General features: G+C 37.3%; 1 protein-coding gene across 1 annotated transcript in view; it reads left to right on the forward strand.

Moving 5' to 3' along the window:
- Positions 1 to 2014: 2014 nt before the first annotated feature.
- LOC135707034 (mucin-2-like) overlaps positions 2015 to 13438 on the forward strand; it is a 284849-nt gene continuing 273425 nt past the window's right edge. Inside the window, exon 1 of the mRNA XM_065228756.1 lies at positions 2015 to 3111. The gene's annotated coding sequence lies outside the window, so the exon portion shown is untranslated. The remainder of the gene's footprint in view (positions 3112 to 13438) is intronic.

The raw sequence follows: 13438 nt of genomic DNA on the forward strand, positions 1-13438 counted from the left end.
AGGCTGAACTGAATGTTGTACCCAGCATGTAAGTTACTCATATATTTTGTTAGTCACAGCAGCTTTGACTCGATGGAGTAATGCGAACTACCTTCGGTCTTCATCGTTTTTGTTACGTATTTTTTCATATAAAATCAAATATCTCTGAATGTTTCAAGATTTTCCTTAAAATTAAATTAAACATCTTTCATTTTAAGGGTCAACTGCAAAATCTTTCTTTTTTCTATGGAATTGCTGAACTCACATAACAATAGGGGAAAGGGCTCTAAAGTTGGTCTACGGGTATAAGATTGGGCCCATCGCTAAAAATATGCTATTTATCAATTTTATCTAGATGAACGCGTCATTAAGACGGTACTTATGGATATTTTTGGTCACTATTGAAAATTTAGTCGATTGCTGAATTTATGTATGGGCCCAAATTAAAGACATTCAGGCCAACATTACATTCGTTGCCACTATAATGTCATTTATAAAATTTTAAAAAAAATATAAAGGCAACTTAATTTTTATGATGAAGCAACTTACGTACCCAAACTTCCTTTTTTCAAACATCTATACCTTACAAAATGCACGTGTTGTTTAATATAAGTACTTAAGCAATTACAAAGTTCACTGCTTATGTATTTTGAGCGTGCATCTCATAATTTAAGATCCCATTAAGTGCGTTACTTTTCTATTTGCCAGTTTCGTTACGATTTCCTACTTTGTTTTTAATTACCGAAAGTGAAATTTAACTTAAAATGTATCATGAAACAGATAAGTGAAACCCATAGCATTCCTGAGTAATTACCCTTTTCTTTTCCAGTGTTTATGTATGCTATCATTTTTGCTTTCATCCTCTGAAAACTTCCATCTGACATTTCGTTATTTTCTTTTTTATAAATCTATTCAGCTAGAGTTTTTTTTTTTTTAATTTACTTTTTTAGCTTCTACCAAATTAATGAGAAGTCACTTACGAATTTACTTAAGTAAGATTGAATGTATGTTAGAATAACATCAGGTTGGACAAAATGTGCTTACGAAAAAGGTTTATCAGAAATATTTTTTTATTTCATGGAAGGTAGAATTTGCAAATTGAATACAAATTAAGGGCTCCACCATAAAAAAATAAACCAGGGACTCTGGATAGTAAGGACAGTATAGACGGCCCTGGATCAGACTCGACCTTTCCTGATTTGCATGAAACTTTGCATAATCTTTTGTTATGGGCCATTATTCACATTTCTGCTGAAATTTGGACATTTTTTTTCCCCAAAATTAAGTGGAATTTTTCAATAAATCGTAGCACGAAAACTTCACTTCTAATCGAAATGACATCTGTTACAAAATAAGTGACAAAAAATTAAAAAAAAAACGAAGTTTTCTCGATCAATATTTTTGATTTCATTAAAATAACAAAAACTTTCAACTTTTCTACGCTGCCCGGAATTGAAATCAAATTGTCACGCGCGGGGCAAGTGACTATGCACTCAGAAATGTATTGTATAATCCTTATTTACCATAAGTTTTATTTGGCAAAACAATATACTTTAATATTTTTTTATTTCAAATAACCATTGCATTGTGCATTGAGCTATGTTATATTGTGAAGCAGGCAACAAATATTGTTGAAACATTAGGGAAATATTTTCTACATTTCCTGGTAGCACTGTCCACACCACACGAGCTCTCTTTTCTACCTCTCTCACAATCGCCGTAACCGGTTTCCCACGTTTTAGCTCGCCACTGCCGGTACCTCTTCGGCAGTCTATAAACGCGCGCAATTTGCTTTCGATCTTGCAACTCCATCATCACCGTCCTACAGTGCCAGCGTGCTCTGCATCTCTGGTAGGCGGAACTCAGCTTGGTGAGTTGCTGATTGTTTTTCATGCTTTCGGTGGAAACATCGGGACGGGAACCCACTCTCTGAGCTGCTCTTCTTCCGCCGTCTGGTGCGGGTGCGATGTGGTGCACTCTCAGACAACAGCGAGCTCGGTGACTGGTTCCTGTGTTGCTGTTGCTTTCCATCTTCTAACACTCTTCAGTCGTATTTCGATCGCGAAAAGTGGATGTTTGCTAACTGAATCCGGTCTATCGTCATTGTTTGAGTCTAGCATGGTGTGTATTTGTAAATTTTGGACTACTGTTGTCGTCGTTGCTCTGTCTTCCAAGTGATAAGGAGCCGCCAATGATGTTTTCGGTGAAGTGCTACTGAATGGAAGATCGCGTTTGCGAGTGATCGTGGGTGCGCAATCTTGGTTGTAAGTGGCTCTTTTAGCTGGTGCTGTATTGTGCAACGAAGAAGCGAGTGACTTCATGATATAATTTTGTTTTGTATTGTCTCATGGGTTTCATTGCGAATAGAAAGTGGGTACAAGAACATCGGAAAGTTGAATAAAACCGAACGTTGATAACAAGTGATTGGTGCGGGTGCTGTTCCGGCTGGTAGCAGAAGAATCCATATGATATCTATGGTGTGTGATGTGCATCTGATAGTATCTGTCACGTTGTTCTGCAAGCAGTGATTGCTGATGCTAGTTGAGTATTTTTGGTGGCGTTTCGAAAGTCAACGCTGGCAGCAGTGAGACATTTCACCAATTACGATTCAATTGTGAAGCCGCGAGCATTGTGTATGTAATAAAAGTTTTTGCAACACTCCTCAGAGTCAAACATCAGACGTGTTGATCGTACTAATTTGGTTATTGTTTTTGTGTGCACATACAGAGTTGGAGTAACCAAAACCGAGTGGACAACTTTAGGCTGGGCCCAGTTGTGAGTATTGGGAATACAGAAGTGAGAGATTAAGCCGGAGGCACTTCCATGACAAATACAAATTTTGAAGCAAATTGAATTTGGTGTTCGGTTTGTGACCTATATTGTGTGACGACAGACGAAACAGCAGTGTTTTAAAATAAGAAAAAAGAAGCGACACGCCTAAAAGGAGCAAAACGAGAAAAAATCATACCCGGAGAGGAAGAAAACAAAAATATATTTTAAAATTCAAAAAGTGGTCATTCGTGCCCAAGGAATAACAATAACCAGCAAGAGCAGCAAAGAGCGACCGCCGAGACGCACAGGAGGAGGAAAGCGTTGGATCTTAGGGGCCAGTCAAAGCGGCAGGCAAAAAAGGTGAGATCTCGTTAAAGAAAGTTTTTCGAAACGATTTTCTTTCTGTTTTCGATAGTAAATGTATATGTGTATGTTTCTCAACATATTTTTTTGTTTTCGCGCCCGCGTCGTCCCCCATGTGCTCGATTGCTGATTTATATTCACTAGCTATCAAAATCATCTTTTCACGAATCCCACGAAGGCCCAGCGGCAAAGTCAATCCTCTTATCGCATAGCGTGGTTACTACTGGTAGACTAGTCTACTGTCGGGCGGTGAGCCGTTTTGATCATTTCTCATTTTAATCCAATAGCTTCGTGAAAATCCCTCAAAAAGCAAAGATTTACAATGTATGGGCAACGTTTGGAGAAATCCAACACTTCTCCTGCCAGTCAACAATAGAAAACCCTACACAAATAATGTGCGCAGAAAGATGAAAGTGTTTTCCTCTCCACATTCGTTTTATCACGTTCTCTGCATATTTGCCTTCCATTGAGAAAAAAGTTTTGCAATAACGATAAGACTTGCTAGTACGACTACGACAGAAAGTGTCGGTGAGACCATCTGGCTGTGGTTCTTGCCGTGACGTTTCACTTTGCTGTGATAACGAAGGCAGAAGTTGTTTTTGAACTATTGTCACACTTACTTAAGATAAGTATGCATACATCGTATTTTTCTCTCATACATTCAATTAATTTAATTTGTTTTTATTAATTCAAATGCTATGCAACATTTAACTCTGTACTAAAATGCTACACCTGGGCTTTAAACCATAGTATGGATTATGAATTTTATTTTTTCATCAAAGTTATGCGAAATATATTATAAATCAACGCAATTGCAAGTCATTAAATTAGCGTTCAATAGTTCTTTAAAATTATTTAGAAAATCTCCCTTCATTCCATCACGATCAAACGAGAATATTACACTTTTCGGTTGGGTGTAGGCCGTACACCATAAAACCAATGAGCCAAAAACACGAGCTTACATAAAATGGGTTCTAGATAAAAACTTAATGATTCAAGGGTTTCAAAATACTGTAATAATGCTGACTTGACAGTTTGGTTGCTAATAATTCGTCATAGCAGTTTTCTCCTTCATTGAGATATGAACAGTTCTTCAAAGTCAAACAGTGGCAATGATTTTGACATTGTTGATTGATTATTCATCGACACTGTTTGCCTTCTTGTAATTGCAGCTCGTTTTCTTTTTAATGGAAGTGGAACAACTCAGATGCCGTATGATGGAATGGGTATCACTGTTAAAATCTCGACTCAATAATTAATTCGGTCTAAAGCATAATCTAGGAATGGAATTACAATAATTGCGTGTATTTCGGATTTAAATTAGGAAATTAAAAAACTTTCTGGAATAATAAATTTGATGTTATGTGTATTGTCTGAAAAAACGATAAACAAATTATTCAACATAATTTTAATGGGGTTTTACATTTTTTCCTGGAGACCGGTTTCGGGTAACCAACATAACACACTCGGGTTTCATCTTAAAAAGTTTATTTTGACGTAGGACTACGTCTGTGATTTCTATATGGGGGTACACTTTGCGAAAACCGAAAATGGAACATGTAACAAAATTATGAAAGATTTTGAACGTTAATAACTCAGCTGCCTCTGGACCAATTTCATTAGTTTTATCACCAACCATTCAGAAATATTTTTACGCATCTGTTATATTTAACACTTTATCATTTTCCAAAGTGTTACTGTTGAAAATTGCACGAATGTGCAACTATTGCTATGATAATTAAGATTGTCACCGATTGCCTGCGAAAAGCAATTTCCTTAACACAGATTTCAAAGTTCAATTCCATCCGGTCTCACCAAACTGTGTTTATTCAATCACCGCGTGGCGAGTAGTGGTGTTCTCCAATACACAACGAAAGGCTGCCTGCAAGCAGCAAGCTGCAACCCACATGAGCATCCATAGTAGGAAGAAGAAGCCGCACCGCTATAGATCGGAATCAGTACACGGATAGAAATTTCCTTATACTTTTTGGCAAATTTCTATTGCTGATTATTCATAAAATATATAAGACGCCTTGCAAAAAGTGAATGAAGATCATGTGTCAAATGAAATATATAAGCGGTCACACATACCTTTTACGCATTCTTATAGGACCTATGTGGTTTGTCTTATGGAATGTATAAGGCTGATGTTTTGGCAGAAATGTATAAGTGAAACACATGAATAAAATGATTGATTTTCGTTTCGTGTAGCTGTTCGTGGGTCATCTATGTCAAACACGAGATACTAAAGAGTATAAACAGAGAGAACCCCGCTCAAGTTCCTATTCCTAAACAAAACCCATGCTCCTGCTGCAGTTAACAAATTAGATTTATTGTATAAGACCACGTAGTCCTACGTCACCAATTTCGTACAACCCCATAGAGCTGTCCCTTATAGTTTATTTTTAATTTCTTTCTCTGTATTTAATAGGGTAACCCTAATAAAAATAACCATAAAAGAGAGCTTAACGACGTGTTTGGGGTATCATCTAAACCATTTGTGGAATAGTTTACCCAACCGGGATACAGTTCGTTTATGGTGTTTGTTTATCAGGGAAGTTTCAAAATATGAACGCTCCAGGTGATAATGGAATTTTCAATATTCTCAGCAAAAAACTCATTGCTTGGTAAAATTATTCAAAAAAATTTTCCATTTGGCATACTTTCCTGATAAATGGAAAAATGCAAAAATTGTTCCAATTTTGAAGCCGGAGCTGAAGCTTCTAGGTACTGTCCAATAAGTTTGCTTTCTTCAATAAGTAAACTCCTTGAAAAGATAATTTTGAATAGAATGTTGCTTCACATCAATAAGGACTTATTTTTTGAAGATGAGCAGTTTGGATTTCCCCATGGGCATTCAACTACTAATCACATCTTATGAGTTACCAATTTAATTCGCTCAAACAAATCTGAAGGCTGCTCAACTGTAGTTTAATTTTCCGCTCTATATTATGAGATTAGCTCAAAATTATTTAACTGACAGAACTCTGTTGGTAAATTATCAAAATTCCAAATCTGATCGACTACCTGAAAGATCTGGAGTTCCTCAGGGTAGCAGTCTTGGGCCTATATTGTATAACATTTTCACTTTCGACCTCCCTGATTTGCCTCAGGGTTGCCACAAATCTTTGTTCGCTGATGACATAGGCATTTCCGCTAAAGGAAGAAGTCTTCGTGTCATTTGCAGAAGACTGCAGAAAAGTTTAGATATTTTCTCTTCTTATTTCCAAAAATGGAAGATTTCTCCCAATGCTTATAATATTTCCACATAAGCCTAGAGCTGCCTGTTGGTAACCTAGTAGTAGTCACATGCACACCATGAACGGAGTTCCAATCAGTCCGCATCGTGCTCTCTTGCCGTGCGGATCTATTTGCTTTTTGCTGAAGGAAGTGTTACTACTACCTAAAGCTACAACAAATTTAAACAGCACTTTTCAGTGCTCAACCTGTAAAAATTTTCTACCTTGTTCAACTCTTATTCCTCTTCGATCCTTGTTTGGACCCTACCCGAGGTAATCTTTCTTGGATATCGATTTGGAAAATTCCTCTTCGATCCTTCAGATTCTTATAGTAATCTGCTTGGAAGTCGATTTGGATAAAAATTTACTGCCGCCATGGCGCCTAAACGCAAAAGAAAGGGGCAAACTCTTGACCCCCCTTCTGATGAAATTAATTTGAGTAATCAATTTGATTTGCTCACGGATGATGAGAATGATCCATCATCCAAGAAAAATTCTAGTAAACTTTCCCGGCTTAATGCCAAGAAGGAAAAGATTCCCCCTATTGTGATAACCACTACCGATTTCCATGCTCTTCGCATGGAACTTTTGAATTTCGTGAAAGTTAAGTTTTCACTACAAATTGGACGTCGGGGTGAATGCCGTGTATTGGCTGAAACCTTGGACGGATTTAAATGTCTTCTCAAGTATCTTACTGAGAAGAAGCACAAATTTTTTACTTACGACACCAAAACTGAACGTGTGTTCAAGGTTGTCATGAAAGGACTGCCCAGTGGTGAATCCCTGGATCAGATCAAAGATGAACTGGCAAAATTACTTGGAGTTGTGCCACTCCAAGTAATCAAAATGAAAATGAAATCCCGTCCTGGCGATTCGCGCAACGGTATTTCTAATGATTTTTATTTAGTTCACTTCAAGTCTAGTGAACTAAACAACCTTAAGGCCTTAGAAAAAGCTAGCCTTATGCTCCATGTCCGAGTGAAGTGGGAACACTTCAGGAAGACTGGAGGAAATTTCCAAAACCTCACCCAGTGCCGTAAGTGCCAGGGATGGGGTCACGGAACTAAAAATTGCTACATGCCAGCTAAATGCATGAATTGTGGTGATTCCTCTCACGCAAAGGACGACTGTCCTGTGAAGGAAGATCCTAAGAAATTTAAATGTTCAAATTGTGGTGAAAACCACAAATCCAATTTTTGGGAATGTAAGACTCGCAAAGCGATCCTACAATCTCGTTCTAACCGTCAGGTAGGAAACGCTCCACGTTTCCGACCAGGTACAAATTCCTCTGCTGTTAACAACGGTCAGCGAGGAACAAATTCTACATTCGTACCCGTAGGTACAAATATCACCCCTGCTTCAAATGTTTCATCTGTACCTACTCCCCTTGCTGCTAACAATGTTCAGCGAGTTAATGGAGCTACCTATGCTGCTATTGCAGCGGGTAGAAATCAAAATACTAACCAACGGTCTAACGGAAATTTTGACAATTTTGACTTAGGAAGCATTACTGCCCCCAAAATGGAATTTTTACAGAAATCATTAATTGACATGATTTCTGATATGCTTAAATCTAACTCCATGTTTGATGCTATTCAAACTGGAGTAAAATTTGCAAATAATATTGTCATGACTTTAAAATTCAGTAATGGATTTTAAAGCACTAAATATTGTAAATTGGAATGCTCGATCTCTTAAAGATAATGAAGACGAGCTATTTAACTTTTTGCGAGTTCATAACGTGCATATTGCCGTTATAACTGAAACGTTCCTTAAACCTGACCATAAGGTTAAGAAGGACGCAAATTACTTGATTTATAGAAATGATCGTCTTGATGGACCCTGTGGTGGCGTTGCCATCATTATTCATAGGCGAATCAAACATAAAATTCTTTCTTCATTTGAAACCAAAGTTTTTGAAACTTTGGGAGTTTCTGTTGAAACAAAATTTGGACAACTTACGTTTATAGCTGCCTATTTGCCATTCCAATGCGTAGGCCAGCAAAAGAATTTTCTCAAGGGTGACCTTCAGAAACTTACCCGTCATAGGTCTAAATTCTTCATTATTGGTGATTTTAATGCAAAACACCGCTCATGGAATAATGCTAAAAGCAATTCCAATGGTAATATTCTGTTCGATGATTGTTCTGCACGTTATTACACTATTCAATATCCAAACAGCCCAACATGCTTTTCTTCTGCAAGAAATCCCTCCACTATTGATTTGGTCTTAACTGATTCATGTCAACTTTGTAGCCAATTGGTTACCCATGCTGACTTCGGTTCTGATCACCTTCCAGTAACTTTTGAAATATCCCAAGAAATAATTTGTAATCCCAACAGCTCTACTTTCAATTACCATAGAGCTGATTGGGAGCAGTATCGAACATTTATGGAATATAACTTCGATCCAAACATTCCTTTGCAAACCAAAGATGAAATTAATTATGCTCTTGAATCTCTGACTACTTCTATAGTTGAAGCAAGAGCTGCCTCAGTACCAAAATGCGAGGTTAAATTCGATTCAATTATAATAGACGATGATCTTCAGCTCTTGATCCGTCTTAAAAATGTCCGTAGGAGACAATATCAAAGAACACGCGATCCTGCCATGAAGGTTATCTGGCGGGATTTGCAAAAACAAATTAAAAAGCGATTCTCTGCCCTGAGGAACAAAACTTTTGAAAATAATATTTCTAAATTAGACCCGAGTTCCAAACCCTTTTGGAAACTCACAAAAATTTTGAAAAAACCTCAAAAGCCTATTCCAGCGCTTAAAGAAGGTGGTAAAATTTTGATCACAAATTTGGAAAAAGCTCAGAAACTTGCTAAGCAATTCGAGAGTTCCCATAATTTCAGTTTGGGTCTTACTAGTCCTATTGAGAATCAGGTTGCTCGGGATTTTCTGAATATTTTCTCTCGGGAAAATATTTTTGATGATTCCTGGGGGACTGATTTGGACGAAGTAAGGTCTATAACTAAAAAGTTTCAAAATATGAAAGCTCCAGGTGATGATGGAATTTTCTATATCCTCATCAAAAAACTCCCAGAGAGTACCTTGTCTTTCTTGGTAAAATTATTTAACAGATGTTTCCATTTGGCATACTTTCCTGATAAATGGAAAAATGCAAAAGTTGTTCCAATTTTGAAGCCGGATAAAAATCCAGCTGAAGCTTCTAGCTACCGTCCAATAAGTTTGCTTTCTTCAATAAGTAAACTTTTTGAAAAAATAATTTTGAATAGAATGATGCTTCACATCAATACGAACTCAATTTTTGCAGATGAGCAGTTTGGATTTCGCCATGGGCATTCAACTACTCATCAACTCTTAAGAGTTACCAATTTAATTCGTTCAAACAAATCGGAAGGCCACTCAACTGGAGTTGCTCTTCTAGACATAGAAAAAGCATTTGACAGTGTTTGGCATGAAGGTTTGATTGCTAAATTGAAAAAGTTTAATTTTCCACTTTATATTATGAAATTAGTTCAAAATTATTTAACTGACAGAACTCTGCAGGTAAATTATCAAAATTCCAAATCTAATCGACTACCTGTTAGAGCAGGAGTTCCTCAGGGTAGCATTCTTGGGCCTATATTGTATAACATTTTCACTTCGGACCTCCCTGATTTGCCTCAGGGTTGCCACAAATCTTTGTTCGCTGATGACACAGGCATTTCCGCTAAAGGAAGAAGTCTTCGTGTTATTTGCAGCAGACTGCAGAAAAGTTTAGATATTTTCTCTTCTTATTTACAAAAATGGAAGATTTCTCCCAACGCTTCCAAAACTCAACTTATCATATTTCCACATAAGCCTAGAGCTTCCTTTTTGAAACCTAGTAGTAGTCACATAGTCACTATGAACGGAGTTCCAATTTCCTGGTCAAACCAAGTGAAATATCTTGGATTAATACTTGACCAAAAATTAACTTTTAAAGATCACATTGAGGGCATTCAAGCCAAATGTAACAAATATATAAAATGTTTGTATCCTCTTATAAACAGGAAATCCAAACTTTGCCTGACGAATAAACTTCTAATATTTAAACAAGTTTTTAGACCGGCCATGCTTTACGCTGTGCCAATATGGTCTAGTTGCTGCACTACCAGGAAAAAAGCACTTCAAAGGATTCAGAACAAAATTCTGAAAATGATTTTGAAGTTGCCTCCCTGGTACAGTACTACCGAGGTACATAGAATTTCGAATGTTGAGACTTTAGAACAAATTTCCAACAAAATAATGAATAATTTTAGACAAAAATCGTTGCAATCCTCAATCGCAACGATTAATTCCCTTTATACTTAGATAAGATTTAGTTTTAGTTTTTAGTTTTAAGATATCAATTGTTATACTGACATGCAGGTTAAAAAACCTGTTTAAAATACTGAATTGCCAAGACATGAACAATGTAAAAACACTTAGATATATATCATAACAATTAAGGCTGGTACGTTACTGCAGTAACTGGAGCACCTAGGTTAAAATGAAATGTAATTTATTTTGAATTTGGAACAAATAAAGAGTTAAAAAAAAAAAAAAAAAAAAAAAAAACGGAGTTCCAATTTCTTGGTCAAGTCAAGTGAAATATCTTGGATTAGTACTACTGCGACACATGTAGACCGCGGTCCATGGCCATAATAGAATCTGTGATTTATTACAGGTTATATTTTACACAAAACTGTAAGGGAATCCTACACTTCCCGGTTGGGTTGGGACAACAGAAAGACAGTATGATATGACCCACTCGTGACCATTCCAAAATACCACAACGCTGACGAGGTTCGTACATACGTAGGTACAAACACCTGTACCGCCCAGTCGGTCATCCGCGTGTTTTCGAGACAGAGGGACCTGGAAATGGGTTAAAATCATTTTCGGCGGCTTCATTATTTCGCATTATTGTCCGAAATTTTCACACTCTTATTAAATTGCATGTAGGTATCGTTTGTCAGAGCTTCGTTCTGATTCGGAGGTACCCGCTAGGTAGGTAGGTACTGGTGGCTGGCGGTGACTGGAGAGTACAAAAAAGCTTCCACCAGCCAACCGAAATTAATTTACGGGATTGTTGAACTTTTGCTACGAAACCAGCGTCGGCGGCGCGGCGGCGTGGTGTTGTGTGTGAGGTGCATGCATCGTTGTGCTCTACGTACGTACGACGATTACAATTACGTTCCATGTTGAGTCTCGAGTTGCACTGTTTTATTTTTTACTCTCTTCTCACCGCGTTGTCCCTCCGTCTGTCTGCAGAAAAGGTAAGCAATCGAAAAGCCAACCGAAACCTTTGGTGCTGAGGAAGCTTAAAAAACCTCAAAACAAACACGCATAGGTTTATACGGAATTCTGTTTTTGGGTTTCATTCACCGACCAAAAAACAGGCGTGGGAATTTACCACCTCAAACAGAAATCATAATTAACCACTGGCTGCTGAGAAGTTGCTGCATACCTACCGTAACGGTAAGCGATGAAGGTGCGAGACGGATGGGGGCGGCTCCGGTAATAATTATTTCATTTTTGTTCGAATCGACTCTCACCCGCACACAGTCGCTCTCTTGGCAGCACTCGCCGGGCAGGTAAACTTTACTCTCAAAAACATGTTACAGCATTAACACGATGGAATGCCGGTGCGGTCTACTGCGGTGACGTTCTCTTCTGGACATGAAGCGTGAAGAATTCCCACTGACGGACCACTGCACTGTGTGTGGTACTAGGTGGTAGGGTAAATATTCACTTGGGCCTAATCGCCCATTTTGGGCCTATCGAAGAGAAATTATCACATACATCTTTAATTCCGGTGTTAACGAGTCAACTATATGTTTTGTACGATACTTTAGTTCTAAAGCCTTTGTGAGGCCAATGTATGAATATTTAAAAAAAAATTTCTTCTCTAAAACAAAAGACGCACTCCAAGCGAATCCATTTTTCCATTCCATTTTTAACTTAATCCGTAGGATGAAAAAATCCAATGACGTTTCAATGCGTTAGGACGGAGTTGAATTTTCTAGGATGAATTTGGAACCAATAAGCACTGTTAGATTTTTAATAATATCTCAACAATTTGTGACTCTTTCTCAAATCCAACAGTACGTATTGAAAGGTTAGTACATTTAAAAGCAATCTATAGTAGAAACGTACATTTTGTTTTTAAAATCCGCTCGAAAAAAAGAAGTAAGGCACAAAATTGTATCTAAACCCTATACAGCGACATTATGGCCAAAACATCACGCAGACGTTGAACAACCTTGCCTATGTAGGTACTCCGGAATAAAGCAAAAGAAGGAAAACGAAATAAATTTCTCTCCTAGGGTCCCGACGCAGATTTTTTTTTTTTTTAACTGGAGGTCAACTAAAGATTATAGATGAGTTTTACCGCACCGGAGAACTCGGCTATAGCATGCTAAGCCAGGAAGATTACATTAGAGAATAAGGATTGGTTAACCTTTTTTTACTTCGCAAAAATCCTTTTTTGGAATGAGGCCCGGATTTTTTTTCCCTATTTCAAGGTTTTTAAATGATTTATTGTTATGAAAATTATTTTTCTGTGGAAAAAAAAAGCAAAAGCGGTGACCTGTTTCAATTCTTTGAATCTACTGCTGACGTTGGCGTATTTTATCCCATTCTAGCTCGGGAAAAAAATACGCTCGTATATGTAAGCCTCCCGAGCTGGAACGAACATCTCGATATCTTAAATTGGTATGGATGAGCCTGACATAATAGGTACAACATAAAAAAAATAATACCAAAAAAATGTTCCCACAAAACCATACTACTACCGAATTTTGCAAATGCAATACCAAAACAATACCACGCAGGTATTCTTTTCCCGAGCAGGATAAAATAATGAATGAATACCTAATTCTGACCTGATACCAAAATTTGGTATTGACCAAAATCATAAGAGGTAAAATATCAAAGCTAAATCCCGAGCAGGAGAAAATAATTAATGAATACCTAATTCTGACCTGATACCAAAATTTGGTATTGACCAGCATGACATAAGAGGTAAAATACCAAATAATACCAAAAAATTACATGCAAAATACTTTGTGAATACCAAAAAATTATATTTGGGTACCAAAAGAATACCTGG

Source organism: Ochlerotatus camptorhynchus, unplaced genomic scaffold (genome assembly GCF_037179485.1).
Source record: "Ochlerotatus camptorhynchus isolate MF236.1 unplaced genomic scaffold, CSIRO-AGI_Acam_v1.1 ptg000302l, whole genome shotgun sequence".
Lineage (NCBI taxonomy): Eukaryota > Metazoa > Arthropoda > Insecta > Diptera > Culicidae > Ochlerotatus > Ochlerotatus camptorhynchus.